This window comes from Arachis stenosperma, chromosome 10 (assembly GCF_014773155.1).
Source record: "Arachis stenosperma cultivar V10309 chromosome 10, arast.V10309.gnm1.PFL2, whole genome shotgun sequence".
NCBI classification, from domain to species: Eukaryota; Viridiplantae; Streptophyta; class Magnoliopsida; order Fabales; family Fabaceae; genus Arachis; species Arachis stenosperma.
This window is the reverse complement of record NC_080386.1, coordinates 52,351,995-52,368,915: the sequence shown is the minus strand read 5'-3', so window position 1 is coordinate 52,368,915 and position 16,921 is coordinate 52,351,995. Positions and strand designations below refer to the sequence as shown.

Below are 16,921 nucleotides of genomic sequence, written 5' to 3'. Positions count from 1 at the left end.
TGGCGTTTAAACGCCGAGGTGATGCACGTTCTGGGCGTTCAACGCCCATGTAAAGCATGTTCTGGGCGTTCAACGCCATTATATAGCATGTTTCTGGTGTTGAACGCCAGTTCTATGCTTGTTACTGGCGTTCAGCGCCAGCTTTTCTCAAGGCACATTCCTGGCATTCAAACGCCAGAATGTTGCTTGTTTCTGGCGTTCAGCGCCAGATTCATGCTCTGTTCTGGCATTGAACGCCAGTCTGTCCTTCCTCCAGGGTGTGATTTTTCTTCTGCTATTTTTGATTCTGTTTTTAATTTTTATATTTTTTTTCGTGACTCCACATGATCATGTACCTAATAAAACACAAAATAAAAATAAAATAAAATAAAATAAAAATTAGATAAATAAAATTGGGTTACCTCCCAATAAGCGCTTCTTTAATGTCAATAGCTTGAAAGTGGGCTCTCATGGACCTAATAAAACACAAAATAACAATAGAATAAAATAAAATAAAAATTAGATAAATAAAATTGGGTTGCCTCCCAACAAGCGCTTCTTTAATGTCAATAACTTGACAGTGGGCTCTCATGGAGCCACAAGGTGATCAGGTCAATGTTGTATAGTCCCAACACCAAACTTAGAGTTTGGATATGGGGTCTTAACACCAAACTTAGAGTTTGGTTGTGGCCTCCCAACACCAAACTTAGAGTTTGACTGTGGGGGCTCTTCTTGACTCTGAACTGAGAGAAGCTCTTCATGCTTACTCTCTTTTGTCACAGAGGGATGGCCATATGCCTTAAACACAAGGTAGTCCCCATTCAATTGAAGGACTAATTCACCTCTGTTGACATCTATCACAGCTCCTGCTGTAGCTAGGAAAGGTCTTCCAAGGATGATGTATTCATCCTCTTCCTTCCTAGTGTCTAAGATTATGAAATCAGCAGGGATGTAAAGGCCTTCAACCTTTACTAACACGTCCTCTACTATTCCATAAGCTTGTCTCAATGACTTGTCTGCCAATTGTAATGAGAACAAGGCAGGTTGTACCTCAATGATCCCCAGCTTCTCCATTACAGAGAGTGGCATAAGATTTATCCCTGACCCTAGATCACATAGAGCTTTTTCAAAGGTCATGGTGCCTATGGTACAAGGTATCAAAAACTTGCCAAGATCTTGTTTCTTTTGAGGTAGAGTTTGCTAAATCCAGGTATCTAGTTCATTAATGAGCAAGGGATGTTCACTTTCCCAAGTCTCATTACCAAACAACTTGGCATTCAGCTTTATAATAGCTCCTAAATATTGAGCAACTTGCTCTCCAGTCACATCTTCATCCTCATCAGAGGAAGAATAGTCTTCAGAGCTCATGAATGGCAGAAGGAGATTTACTGGAATCTCTATGGTCTCTATATGAGCCTCAGATTCCTTTGGATTCTTAATAGGAAACTTCCTCTTGCTTGAAGGACGTCCCAGGAGGTCTTCCTCACTAGGATTTTCGTCCTCCTCCTCCCTTGTGCATTCGGCAATATTGATTATATCAATGGCCTTGCACTCTCCTTTTGGATTCTCTTCTGTATTGCTTGGGAGAATACTGGGAGGAGATTCAATGACTTTCTTACTCAGCTGGCCCACTTGTGCCTCTAGATTTCTGATGGAGGATCTTGTTTCACTCATGAAACTGAAAGTGGCCTTTGACAGATCAGAGACTAGATTGGCTAAATTAGAAGTGTTTTGTTCAGAATTCTCTGGCTGTTGCTGAGAAGATGATGGAAAAGGCTTGCTATTGCTCAGCCTGTTGCGTCCACCATTGTTAAAGCCTTGAGGCTTTTGTTGATCCTTCCATGAGAAATTTGGATGATTTCTCCATGATGAGTTATAGGCGTTTCCATAAGGTTCACCCATGTAATTAACCTCTGCCATGGCAGGGTTTTCAGGATCATAAGCTTCTTCAGAAGCTGCCTCTTTAGTACTGTTGGATGCATTTTGCCATCCATTCAGACTTTGAGAGATCATGTTGACTTGCTGAGTCAACACTTTGTTCTGAGCCAATATGGCATTCAGGGCATCAATTTCAAGAACTCTTTTCCTCTGAGGTGTCCCATTATTCACGGAATTCCTCTCAGAGGTGTACATGAATTGGTTATTTGCAACCATGTCAATGAGTTCTTGAGCCTCTTCAGGCGTTTTCTTTAGGTGAATAGATCCACCTGCAGAATGGTCCAATGACATTTTTGAAAACTCAGATAGACCATAATAGAATATATCTAATATGGTCCATTCTGAAAACATGTCAGATGGACACCTTTTGGTCAGTTGCTTGTATCTTTCCCAAGCTTCATAGAGGGATTCACCATCTTTCTGTTTGAAGGTCTGAACATCCACTCTAAGCTTGCTCAGCTTTTGAGGAGGAAAGAATTTATCCAAGAAAGCTGTGACCAGCATATCCCAAGAGTCTAGGCTATCCTTAGGTTGTGAATCCAACCATATTCTAGCTCTGTCTCTTACAGCAAAAGGGAAAAGCATGAGTCTGTAGACTTCAGGATCAACTCCATTCGTCTTTACAGTCTCACAGATCTGCAAGAACTCAGTTAAAAACTGGTAAGGATCTTCAGATGGAAGTCCATAAAACTTGCAGTTCTGTTGCACTAAAGCAACTAGTTGAGGCTTAAGCTCAAAATTGTTGGCTCCAATGGCAGGAATGGAGATGCTTGATGAGCGGATAATTTGTACGCTTTTTGGCATTGTTTTTAGTATGTTTTTAGTATCTTTTAGTTAGTTTTTAGTATATTTTTATTAGTTTTTAGTTAAAATTCACTTTTCTCGACTTCACTATGAGTTTGTGTGTTTTTCTGCGATTTCAGGTATTTTCTGGCTGAAATTGAGGGATCTGAGCAAAAATCTGATCCAGAGACTCAAAAGGACTGCAGATGCTGTTGGATTCTGACCTCCCTGCACTCGAACTGGATTTTCTGGAGCTACAGAAGCCCAATTGGCGCGCTCTCAACGGCGTTGGAAAGTAGACATCCTGGGCTTTTCAGCAATATATGATAGTCCATACTTTGCCCAAGATTTGATGGCCCAAACCGGCGTTCAAAGTCACCTACAGAAATTCCAGCGTTAAACGCCCAAACTGGCACCAAAGCTGGCGTTTAACTCCAAGACGAGTCTCTACACGAAAATGCTTCATTTGCTCAGCCCAAGCACACACCAAGTGGGCCCAGAAGTGGATTTTTATGTCATTTACTCATCTATGTACTAGTTCTCTATATATAGGACCTTTTACTATTGTATTTTTCATCTTTGGATTATTTTAGATCCTTTGATCATCGGGAGATCTTTGAATCTTTTGATCACTGGGAGGCTGGCCTCACGGCCATGCCTAGACCTTGTTCTTATGTATTTTCAACGGTGGAGTTTCTACACACCATAGATTAAGGTGTGGAGCTCTGCTGTACCTCGAGTATTAATGCAATTACTATTGTTCTTCTATTCAATTCCGCTTGTTCTTGTTCCAAGATATCACCTGTTCTTCAACTTGATGAATGTGATGATCCGTGACACTCATCATCATTCTCACTTATGAACAAAGTGACTAACAACCACTCTTGTTCTACAAGCATACGAGGCGTAGTGAATATCTCTTGGATTCCTGATACACGATGCATGGTTGATCGCCTGACAACCGAGTGCTCGCCTGACAAACGAGCCAGCCATTCCGTGAGATCAGAGTCTTCGTGGTATAGGCAAGAACTGATGGCAGCATTCAAGAGAATCCGGAAGGTCTAACCTTGTCTGTGGTATTCTGAGTAGGATTCAATGATTGAATGACTGTGACGTGCTTCAAACTCCTAGCAGGCGGGGCGTTAGTGACAGACGCAAAAGAATCAATGGATTTTATTCCGGCCTGACCGAGAACCGACAGCTGATTACCCATGCTGTGACAGAGCATAGGCAACGTTTTCACTGAGGATGGGAGGTAGCCACTGACAACGGTGAAACCCTACATGAGCTTGCCATGGAAAGGAGTAAGAAGGATTGGATGAAGACTGTAGGAAAGCAGAGAGATGGAAGGGAAGGCATCTTCATACGCTTATCTGAAGCTCTCACCAATGATATACATAAGTATCTCTATCTTTATCTTTATGCTTTATTCGTTTATCACTATACCCATTTGAGTCTGCCTGACTGAGATTTACAAGGTGACCATAGCTTGCTTCATACCAACAATCTCCGTGGGATCGACCCTTACTCGCGTAAGGTTTATTACTTGGACGACCCAGTGCACTTGCTGGTAAGTTGTGCGAAGTTGTGTTTATGCCATGGTATTGAGCACCAAGTCTTTGGAGCCATTACTAGGGATTATTTGAGTTGTAGTGATCACAACTTCGTGCACCAAGTTTTTGGCGCCGTTGCCGGGGATTGTTCTTGTGTATGGACAACTGACGGTTCATCTTGTTGCTTAGATTAGGTATTTTTTTCAGAGTTCTTAAGAATGAATTCTAGTGTTTCATGGTGATCTGCTGAAATCTGGCTGGCTGTGAAGCCATGTCTAATCTTATTGGACCGAGGTTTCAACTGATCATCACAATAGCTTGTTGATCTCTATCAATCTTGCTATTGGAGCAATGATCTGCTAAGGCTTGGTTGGCCATTGGCCATGTCTAGTGTTTTGGACCGAAGCTTTCTTTGAAAGCTTGGCTGGCTGTGAAGCCATGTCTAATTCCTGGACCGGAGTCTTAGACTAGCATTGCAATGATTCCTGGAAATTCAAATTGAGAATTCTGAAACCTTTATTTTCTATTTCCATATAATTTTCGAAAAAAGCACAAAAAAATTTTTAAAATCATAAAAACCAAAAATATTTTATGTTTCTTGTTTGAGTCTAGTGTCTAATCTTAAGTTTGGTGTCTTGCATGCCTTGTTTATTTGATCTTGGTTCTATTTTCAAGTAAATAGTACAGGGGACTGAAGATTCAGAACATGCAGCAGAGGAATTACACAGAAAAAGCTGGGCGTTCAAAACGCCCAATGAAGAAGGATAGACTGGCGTTTAAACGCCAGCCAGGGTACCTGGTTGGGCGTTTAACGCCCAAAAAGGTAGCATTTTGGGCGTTAAACGCCAGAATGGATACCATTCTGGGCGTTTAACGCCAAGATAGCACAAGGGGGAAGATTTTGTTTTCAAATCAATTTTTTTTTCAAGTTTTCAAAGTTTTTCAAAATCAAATCTTTTTCAAATCAAATCTTTTCAATCAAATGTTTTCAAAATCAATTTCTTTCCTTTTTCAAAGATACTTACTAACAATTAATGATTTGATTGAACATCTCAAGTTTGTTACCTTTTCTGTTGAGAAAGGTTTAATGTTTGAATCATATCTTTTCTTGTTAGGCAAGTCATTAATTTTAAAATCAAATCTTTTTTAAAATGTTTTTCAAATCATATCTTCTCAATCACATCATTTTTTAAAACCAATCATATCTTTTTAATCACATCTTTTTCAAAATAGTTTTCAATCAAATCTTTTTAACTTCTAATTTCAAAATCTTTTTCAAAAATCATTTGATTTCTTTCCCACTCTTATTTTCGAAAATCAAGTAGTGTTTTTCAAAAATGTTTTCAAAATTTTTTTACTTAATTTTCGAATATTACTTCCCTTCTTTTCACATCCTTCTATTTATGGACTAACACTATTCCTTAATGCAAAATTCGAACCCCATCTTCTTTGATAAATTCGAATTTTCTACTTCTGTCTTCTACTTTTCTTTTCCTCTGACACCTCAAGGAATCTCTATACTGTGACATAGAGGATTCCACATTTTCTTGTTCTCTTCTCTTTCATATGAGCAGGAGCAGAGACAAAGGCATTCTTGTTGAAGCTGACCCTGAACCTGAAAGGACCTTGAAGCGAAAGCTAAGAGAAGCTAAGGCACAACTCTCTGTTGAGGACCTGACCGAATTCTTCAAGGAAGAAGAACCTATGGCAGCCGAAAACAACAACAATGCCAACAATGCAAGGAAGGTGCTGGGTGACTTTACTGCACCTACTCCTGACTTCTATGGGAGAAGCATCTCTATCCCTGCCATTGGAGCAAACAACTTTGAGCTTAAGCCTCAATTAGTTTCTCTAATGCAACAGAATTGCAAGTTTCATGGACTTCCATTGGAAGATCCTCATCAGTTTTTAGCTGAGTTCTTGCAAATCTGTGACACAGTCAAGACTAATGGGGTTGACCCTGAGGTCTACAGACTGATGCTATTCCCTTTTGCTGTAAGAGACAGAGCTAGAATATGGTTGGACTCTCAACCTAAAGAAAGCCTGGACTCTTGGGAAAAGCTAGTCAATGCCTTCTTGGCAAAGTTCTTTCCACCTCAAAAATTGAGTAAGCTTAGAGTGGAAGTCCAAACCTTCAGACAGAAGGATGGTGAATCCCTCTATGAAGCTTGGGAAAGATACAAACAATTGATCAGAAAATGTCCATCTGACATGCTTTCTGAATGGAGCATCATAGGTATTTTCTATGATGGTCTCTCTGAACTATCCAAGATGTCTTTGGATAGCTCTACTGGAGGATCTCTTCATCTAAAGAAGACGCCTACAGAGGCTCAAGAGCTCATTGAAATGGTTGCAAATAACCAATTTATGTACACTTCTGAAAGAAATCCTGTGAACAATGGGACAAGTCAGAAGAAAGGAGTTCTTGAGATTGATACTCTGAATGCCATTTTGGCTCAGAACAAGATATTGACTCAACAAGCCAATTTGATTTCTCAAAGTCAGTCTGGAATGCAAAATGCACCAAGCAGTACTAAGGATGCTTCATCTGAAGAAGAAGCTTATGATCCTGAGAACCCTTCAATGGAAGAGGTGAATTACCTAGGAGAACCCTATGGAAACACCTATAATTCTTCATGGAGAAATCACCCAAATTTCTCATGGAAGAATCAAGAGAGACCTCAACAAGGTTTCAACAATAATGGTGGAAGAAACAGGTTTAACAATGGCAAGCCTTTTCCATCATCTTCTCAGCAACAGACAGAGAATTCTAAGCAGAACCCCTCTGACTTAGCAACCATGGTCTCTGATCTAATCAAAACCACTCAAAGTTTCATGACTGAAACAAGGTCCTCCATTAGGAATTTGGAGGCACAAGTGGGACAGCTGAGCAAGAAAATTACTGAACTCCCTCCAAGTACTCTTCCAAGCAATACAGAAGAAAATCCAAAAGGAGAGTGCAAAGCCATAAACATGGCCGAATCTGGAGAGGAAAGAGAGGAAGTGGACGCCACTGAGGAAGGCCTCAATGGGCGTGCACTAGCCTCCACAGAGTTCCCTAATGAGGAACCATGGGAATCTGAGGCTCAAAAAGAGACCATAGAGATTCCATTGGACTTACTTCTGCCTTTCATGAGCTCTGATGAGTATTCTTCCTCTGAAGAGGATGAGTATGTCACTGAAGAGCAAGTTGCTAAATACCTTGGAGCAATCATGAAGCTAAATGACAAGTTATTTGGAAATGAGACTTGGGAGGATGAACCTCCTTTGCTCACCAAAGAACTGGATGACTTGTCTAGGCAAAAATTACCTCAAAAGAAACAAGATCCTGGGAAGTTTTCAATACCTTGTACCATAGGCACCATGACCTTCAAGAAGGCTCTGTGTGACTTAGGGTCAAGTGTAAACCTCATGCCTCTCTCTGTAATGGAGAAGCTAAGGATCTCTGAGGTACAAGCTGCAAGAATCTCACTAGAGATGGCAGACAACTCAAGAAAACAAGCTCATGGACTTGTAGAGGATGTATTGGTGAAGATTGAAGACCATTACATCCCTACTGATTTCATAGTCCTAGAGACTGGGAAGTGCATGGATGAATCTATCATCCTTGGCAGACCCTTCCTAGCCACAGCAAAAGCTGTGATTGATGTTGATGGAGGTGAACTGATCATTCAAGTGAATGAAGAATCCTTTGTGTTTAAGGCTCAAGGATATCCCTCTGTCACCATGGAGAAGAAGCATGAAGAGCTTCTCTCAAATCAGAGTCAAACAGAGCCCCCACAGTCAAACTCTAAGTTTGGTGTTGGGAGGCCACAACCAAACTCTAAGTTTGGTGTTGAACCCCCACATTCAAACTCTAAGTTTGGTGTTGGGAGGTTCCAACATTGCTCTGAGTATCTGTGAGGCTCCATGAGAGCCCTCTGTCAAGCTACTGACATTAAAGAAGTGCTTGTTGGGAGGCAACCCAATGTTATATTTTATATATTTTCCTTTGTTATTTTATTTTATTTTGTAGGTTGATGATCATAAGAAGACACAAAATCAATTGAAAAAACAAAAACAGAATGAAAAACAGGAAGAAAAACAGCACACCCTGGAGGAAGAACCCACTGGCGTTTAAACGCCAGTGAGGCTAGCAGTTGGGCGTTTAACGCCCAGTCTGGCACCATTCTAGGCGTTTAACGCCAGAAAAGGGCAAGAACCTGGCGTTAAACGCCAGGAATGGGCATCAGCCCGGCGTTTAATGCCAGAAATGGCTCAAAACGTGATTTTGAATGCCATTTGGTGCAGGGATGACTTTTCCTTGACACCACAGGATCTGTGGACCCCACAGGATCCCCACCAACCCACCACTCTCTCTCTTCTTCTTCACCCATTCACCAATCACCTCAATACCTCTTCCCCAAAAAACCCTTCACCTATCAACTTCTATCTTTCTCTTCACCACTCACATCCATCCTTCATAAAACCCCACCTACCTCACCCTTCAAATTCAAACCACTTTCCCTCCCAAACCCACCCATAATGGCCGAACCCCATCCCCCCCTCTCTCCTATAAATACCCTTCTTCACTCCTTCATTTTCACACAACCTAAACATCACTTCTCCCCCTCTTTGGCCGAATACATAAGCCACTCCCTTCTTCCTCATTTCTTCTTCTTCTACTCTCTTCTTTCTTCTTTTGCTCGAGGACGAGCAAACCTTTTAAGTTTGGTGTGGTAAAAGCGTTTCTTTTTCGCTTTTCCATAACCATTTATGGCATCCAAGGCCGGAGAAACCTCTAGAAAGAGGAAAGGGAAGGTAAAAGCTTCCACCTCCGAGTCATGGGAGATAGATAGATTCATCTCAAGGATGCATCAAGACCACTTCTATGAAGTTGTGGCCTTGAGGAAGGTGATCCCCGAGGTCCCCTTTTCACTCAAAAAGGGTGAATATCCGGAGATCCGCCATGAGATCCGAAGAAGAGGTTGGGAAGTCCTTACCAACCCCATTCAACAAGTCAGAATCTTGATGGTTTAAGAGTTCTATGCCAATGCATGGATCACCAAGAACCATGATCAAAGTGTGAACCCGGATCCAAAGAATTATCTTACTATGGTTCGGGGGAAATACTTGGATTTTAGTCCGGAAAGTGTAAGGTTAGCATTCAACTTGCCCATGATGCAGGGAGATGAACATCCTTACACTAGAAGGGTCAACTTTGATCAAAGGTTGGACCAAGTCCTCACAGTCATATGTGAAGAGGGCGCACAATGGAAGAGAGATTCAAGAGGGAAGCCGGTTCAATTGAGAAGGCATGACCTCAAGCCCATGGCTAGAGGATGGTTGGAGTTTATTCAAACGCTCAATCATTCCCACTAGCAACCGGTCCGAAGTTACTCTAGACCGAGCCATCATGATTCATAGCATCATGATTGGAGAAGAAGTGGAAGTTCATGAGGTCATAGCTCAAAGAACTCTACAAGGTGGCGGACAAGTCTTCCACCTTGGCAAGGTTAGCCTTCCCTCATCTCATTTGTCACCTCTGCTATTCAGTTGGAGTTGACATAGAGGGGGACACCCCTATTGATGAGGACAAGCCCATCACTAAGAAGAGGATGGAGCACACAAGAGACCCCTCTCATCATGAGATCCCTGAGATGCCTCAAGGGATGCACTTTCCTCCACAAGACTATTGGGAGCAACTAAACACCTCCCTAGGAGAATTGAGTTCCAACATGGGACAACTAAGGGTGGAGCACCAAGAACACTCCATTCTCCTCCATGAAATTAGAGAAGATCAAAGAATCATGAGAGAGGAGCAACAAAGACAAGGAAGAGACATTGAGGAGCTCAAGCACTCCATAAGACCTTCAAGAGGAAGAACAAGCCGCCATCACTAAGGTGGACCCGTTCTTTAATTTTCTGTTTTTCAAAAATTATGCTTTATGTTTATCTATGTTTGTGTCTTGTGATCATTAGTGTCTTAGTGTCTATGCCTTAAAGTTATGAATGTCCTATGAATCCATCACCTTTCTTAGAGATTGTTCTTAATTGAAAAAGAATAGAATTGCATGAATTTTGAATTTTATAGCAGTTTAATTATTTTGATGTGGTGGCAACACTTTTGTTCTCTGAATGTATGCTTGAACAGTGCATATGTCTTTTGAATTTGTGGTTCATGAATGTTGGCTCTTGAAAGAATGATGAAAAAGGAGACATGTTACTGAGGATCTGAAAAATCATAAAAATGATTCTTGAAGCAAGAAAAAGCAGTGAATACGAAAAAAAAGAAGAAGAAAGCAAGCGAAAAAAAAAACGAAAAAGAAAGAGAAAAAGGAAGAAAAAGAAAGAAATAAAGTTGTGATCCAAGGCAATAAGAGTGTGCTTAAGAACCCTGGACACCTCTAATTGGGGACTTTAGCAAAGCTGAGTCACAATCTGAAAAAGGTTCACCCAATTATTTGTCTGTGGCATGTATGTATCCGGTGGTAATACTGGAAGACAGAGTGCTTCGGGCCACGGCCAAGACTCATGAAGTAGCTGTGTTCAAGAATCATCATACTTAACTAGGAGAATCAATAACACTATCTGGATTCTAAGTTCCTAAAGAAGCCAATCATTCTGAATTCCAAAGGATAAAGTGAGATGCCAAAACTATTCAGAGGCAAAAAGCTAAAAGCCCCGCTCATCTAATTAATACTGATCTTCATAGATGTTTTTGGAATTCATTGCATATTCTCTTCTCTTTATCCTATTTGATTTTCAGTTGCTTGGGGACAAGCAACAATTTAAGTTTGGTGTTGTGATGAGCGGATAATTTGTACGCTTTTTGGCATTGTTTTTAGTATGTTTTTAGTATCTTTTAGTTAGTTTTTAGTATATTTTTATTAGTTTTTAGTTAAAATTCACTTTTCTGGACTTCACTATGAGTTTGTGTGTTTTTCTGTGATTTCAGGTATTTTCTGGCTGAAATTGAGGGATCTGAGCAAAAATCTGATCCAGAGACTCAAAAGGACTGCAGATGCTGTTGGATTCTGACCTCCCTGCACTCGAAGTGGATTTTCTGGAGCTACAGAAGCCCAATTGGCGAGCTCTCAACGTCGTTGGAAAGTAGACATCCTGGGCTTTTCAGCAATAAATGATAGTCCATACTTTGCCCAAGATTTGATGGCCCAAACTGGCGTTCAAAGTCACCTACAGAAATTCCAGCGTTAAACGCCGGAACTGGCACCTAAATGGGAGTTAAACGCCCAAACTGGCACCAAAGCTGGCGTTTAACTCCAAGAGGAGTCTCTACACGAAAATGCTTCATTTGCTCCGCCCAAGCACACACCAAGTGGGCCCAGAAGTGGATTTTTATGTCATTTACTCATCTATGTACTAGTTCTCTATATATAGGACCTTTTACTATTGTATTTTTCATCTTTGGATTATTTTAGATCCTTTGATCATCGGGAGATCTTTGAATCTTTTGATCACTGGGAGGCTGGCCTCACGGCCATGCCTAGACCTTGTTCTTATGTATTTTCAACGGTGGAGTTTCTACACACCATAGATTAAGGTGTGGAGCTCTGCTGTACCTCGAGTATTAATGCAATTACTATTGTTCTTCTATTCAATTCCGCTTGTTCTTGTTCCAAGATATCACCTGTTCTTCAACTTGATGAATGTGATGATCCGTGACACTCATCATCATTCTCAGTTATGAACAAAGTGACTGACAACCACTCTTGTTCTACAAGCATACGAGGCGTAGTGAATATCTCTTGGATTCCTGATACACAATGCATGGTTGATCGCCTGACAACCGAGTGCTCGCCTGACAAACGAGCCAGCCATTCCGTGAGATCAGAGTCTTCGTGGTATAGGCGAGAACTGATGGCAGCATTCAAGAGAATCCGGAAGGTCTAACCTTGTCTGTGGTATTCTGAGTAGGATTCAATGATTGAATGACTGTGACGTGCTTCAAACTCCTAGCAGGCGGGGCGTTAGTGACAGACGCAAAAGAATCGATGGATTTTATTCCGGCCTGACCGAGAACCGACAGCTGATTACCCATGCTGTGACAGAGCATAGGCAACGTTTTCACTGAGAGGATGGGAGGTAGCCACTGACAACGGTGAAACCCTACATGAGCTTGCCATGGAAAGGAGTAAGAAGGATTGGATGAAGACTGTAGGAAAGCAGAGAGACGGAAGGGAAGGCATCTTCATACGCTTATCTGAAGCTCTCACCAATGATATACATAAGTATCTCTATCTTTATCTTTATGCTTTATTCGCTTATCACTATACCCATTTGAGTCTGCCTGACTGAGATTTACAAGGTGAACATAGCTTGCTTCATACCAACAATCTCCGTGGGATCGACCCTTACTCGCGTAAGGTTTATTACTTGGACGACCCAGTGCACTTGCTGGTTAGTTGTGCGAAGTTGTGTTTATGCCATGGTATTGAGCACCAAGTCTTTGGAGCCATTACTAGGGATTATTTGAGTTGTAGTGATCACAACTTCGTGCACCAATGCTTCTTCCATCAAATTTGGACGTTGGTTTTGTGAAGTCACCAAGCACTCTCCTTGCATTATTGTTGTTGGGTTCGGCTGCCATCTCCTTCTCTTGTTCTAATGTTTCTGAAAGGTTACCTTTAGATTGTTGTAATTTAGCTTCTCTTAGTTTCCTCTTCAGAGTCCTTTTAGGTTCAGGATCAGTTTCAACAAGAGTGCTTTTGTCCTTGTTCCTGCTCATATGAAAGAGAAGAAAACAAGAAAAGAAGAGGAATCCTCTATGTCACAGTATAGAGATTCCTTTATGTTAGTAGAAAAAGAAAGGGGAGAAGAGTGAAGAAGAGTGGGTTCGGATATTTAGATGAAGAGAGGTGAAGAGAAGTGTTAGTAAATAAATAATTAAATAGAATAAGAGAGAAGAGATAGAAAATTTCGAAAATAATTTTGAAAAAGAGGTTAGTATTTTCGAAAATTAAAGATAAGATAAAATTAAAATTAAAATTTAAAACAAAAAGAGTTTTTGAAAAAGAGATGAGATATTTTCGAAAATTAGAGAGGGAAAAGTAGTTAGGTGATTTTGAAAAAGATAAGAAACAAACAAAAAGTCAAATAGTTAGTCGAAAAAGATATTAAAATCAAATTTGAAAAGATTAGAAGATAAGAAGTTAGATAAGATATTTTGAAATCAAATTTTGAAAAAGATAAAATTTTTGAAAAAGATAAGATAAAAAATAAAAATATTTAATTCAAAAATTTGAAATTACTTACTTCACTAACAAGAAACTACAAGATAAGATTCTAGAACTTAAAGATTGAACCTTTCTTAACAAGAAAGTAACAAACTTCAAATTTTTGAATCAATCACATTAATTATTAGTGAATTTTCGAAAAAGATAAGAAAAAGATTTTGAAAATATTTTGAAAAAGATTTTTGAAATTTTCGAAAAATAGAAAAAAATGAAAAAGATATAATTTTTGAAAAAGATTTTGAAAAGATAAGATTTTTAAAATTGAAAATTTGACTTGACGTGTAAGAAACAACTAATTTTGAAAATTTTTGACTAAGTCAACTCAAATTTTCGAAAATTTGGAGAAAAATAAGGAAAAGATATTTTTTTGATTTTTGAATTTTTAATTATGAGAGAGAAAAACACAAACATGACCCAAAACATGCAAATTTTGGATCAAAACACAAGATGCATGCAAGAACACTATGAATGTCAAGATGAACACCAAGAACACTTTGAAGATCATGATGAACATCAAGAACATAATTTTGAAAAATTTTTGATGCAAAGAAAACATGCAAGACACCAAACTTGGAAATCTTTAATGCATGGACTCTAACAAACGAAAAATGCATATGAAAAACAACAAACAACACAAAACAAGAAATCATCAAGATCAAACAAGAGGATTTACCAAGAGCAACTTGAAGATCATGAAGAACACTTTGAATGCATGGAATTTTCGAAAATATGCTAGAAAATTTTTAAAGCATGCAATTGACACCAAACTTAAAAATTGACTCAAGACTCAAATAAGAAACACAAAATATTTTTGGTTTTTTATGATTTTATGATTTTTTTTATTTTTATTAATTTTTTTCTCGAAAATATTTTTGGAAAAATGAAAAAGAAAAGAAAAATTTTGAAAAAGTTTTTGAAAAGAAAATTACCTAATCTGAGTAACAAGAAGAACCGTTAGTTGTCCATACTCAAACAATCCCCGACAATGGCGCCAAAAACTTGGTGGACGGAATTGTGATCACATGAATGTAGTACTCTTTGTTATTGTATGGAATCATTATTATGGCCCTTGGCTATGTGTGGACACAACTCCGTTCAACTTAACCAGCAAGTGTACTAGGTCATCCAAGTAATACCTTACGTGAGTAAGGGTCGATCCCACAGAGATTGTTGGTATGAAGCAAGCTATGGTCACCTTGTATTTGTCAGTTAGGCAAATTAAATTGGTTTATGATGAGTTCGAAAATTAATAATAAATAGAAAATAAAATAGGATAGAAATACTTATGTAAATCAATAGTGGGAATTTCAGATAGGCGTGTGGAGATGCTAGAATCCTTTCGAATCTCTACTTTCTTATTACATTCATCCAATCCTTCTTACTCCTTTCCATGGCAAGCTGTATGTAGGGCATCACCATCATCAATGGCTACTTTTAATCCTCTCGGAAAAATGGTCCTGTGCGCTGTCATTGCACGGCTAATCGTCTGGAGGCATCACCCTTGTTGATAGCTACCTCCCATCCTCTCAGTGAAAATGGTCCAAATGCTCTGTCACAGCACGGCTAATCATCTATCGATTTTCAATCAGGTTGGAGTAGAATCCCTTGATTCTTTTGCGTTTGTCATCACGCCCAGCCTTCAGGAGTTTGAAGCTCGTCACAGTCATTCAATACCGGAATCCTACTCGGAATACCACAGACAAGGTTAGACTTTCCGGATTCCCGGGATCCTACTTAGAATACCACAGACAAGGTTAGACTTTCCGGATCCCCATGAATGCCGCCATCTATCTAGCTTATACCACGAAGATTCTGTTGGGGAATCTAAGAGATATGCGCCCGGCCTAAAGTAGAACTGAAGTGGTTGTCAGTCACGTGCGTTCATAGGTGAGAATGATGATGAGTGTCACGGATCATCACATTCATCAAGTTGAAGTGCAACGTATATCTTGGAATAAGAATAAAAGAGAATTGAATAGAAAATAATAGTGATTGTATTGAAACTTGAGGTACAGCAGAGCTCCACACCCTTAATCTATGGTGTGCAGAAACTCCACAATTGAAAATACATAAGGGAAAGGTTCAGGCATGGCCGAATGGCCAGCCCCCTGAATGATCAAAAGACCGAATGATCAAAAACTAAAATAGTCCAAGATTAAACTGTCAAAAGATGTTTAATACAATAGTAAATTATCCTATTTATACTAGACTAGCTACTAGGGTTTACATGAGTAAGTGATTGATGCATAAATCCACTTCCGGGGCCCACTTGGTGTATGCTTGGGCTGAGCTTGATCTATCCATGAGCTGAGACTTCTCTTGGAGTTGAACTCCAAGTTATAACCTGTTTTGGGCGTTCAACTCCGGATCATGACGTGTTTCTGGCGTTTAACTCTAGACAGCAGCATGTACTTGGCGTTCAACGCCAATTTACGTCGTCAATTTCCGAATAAATTATGGACTATTATATATTTCTGGAAAGCTCTGGATGTCTACTTTCCAACGCCGTTGAGAACGCGCCATTTGGGGTTCTGTAGCTCCAGTAAATCCATTTCGAGTGCAGGGAGGTCAGATTCCAACAGCATCAGCAGTCCTTTTGTCAGCCTTTTTCAGAGTTTTGCTCAAGTCCCTCAATTTCAGCTAGAAATTACCTGAAATTACAGAAAAACACACAAACTCATAGTAAAGTCCAAAAATGTGAATTTAACATAAAAACTAATGAAAACATCCCTAAAAGTAGCTTGAACTTACTAAAAACTACCTAAAAACAATGCCAAAAAGCGTATAAATTATCCGCTCATCACCCATCTGAAGGCATTTTTATTCTAGTAGAGTTACTTTTCCCCTTTTGGTCTTGGTTAAGAAATCAGTAACTCAGGAGTTATCCAATTCAACACAATTGACAATTGTTATCTTTGCTAATTGAATTGAACTTCAATAATCCCAATCTTTTTATAGAAAATAAATAGGATTCGAAGATCAGACTAATTAATCCCTTGACCTTCCCTTGCCTTAGTAAGGGTTAACAAAGTGGAATTAATATTCAATTTTCATTATCATTGATAAGGATAACTAAGACTGGACTTCCAATTTCTCATACCTTGCCAAAAGTTTATTTTACAGTTATTTATTTATTTTACCTGCCATTTAAATTACTTGTTCCTCATCTTTAAAAACCCTGATTTATAATCTTCATAACCAATAATAAGAACATACCTCCCTGCAATTCCTTGAAAAGACGACCCGAGGTTTAAATACTTCGGTTATTAATTTATTTAGGGGTTTGTTATTTGTGACAACCAAAACGTTTGTAAGAAAGGTTGATTGCTTGGTTTAGTAACTATACTTACAACGAGAGTTTACTATAACCTCTAAACCATCAATCTTCAGTTCTTCAGACTACTTGTAAATTGCTGAAGATGATAAGCTTTT

The 16,921-nt window shown here is 39.4% G+C and overlaps 2 non-coding genes across 2 annotated transcripts; one reads left to right on the top strand and one right to left on the bottom strand.

Annotated features, from left to right (window-relative positions):
• Positions 1-2,266: 2,266 nt before the first annotated feature.
• On the top strand, positions 2,267-2,370 carry LOC130958889 (small nucleolar RNA R71). The gene has a single exon (XR_009077992.1). It is a non-coding gene; the product is annotated as a small nucleolar RNA R71 (small nucleolar RNA).
• A 3,992-nt stretch (positions 2,371-6,362) lies between these two features.
• On the bottom strand, positions 6,363-6,466 carry LOC130959618 (small nucleolar RNA R71). Its single transcript, XR_009078690.1, has one exon. It is a non-coding gene; the product is annotated as a small nucleolar RNA R71 (small nucleolar RNA).
• Positions 6,467-16,921: the final 10,455 nt, after the last annotated feature.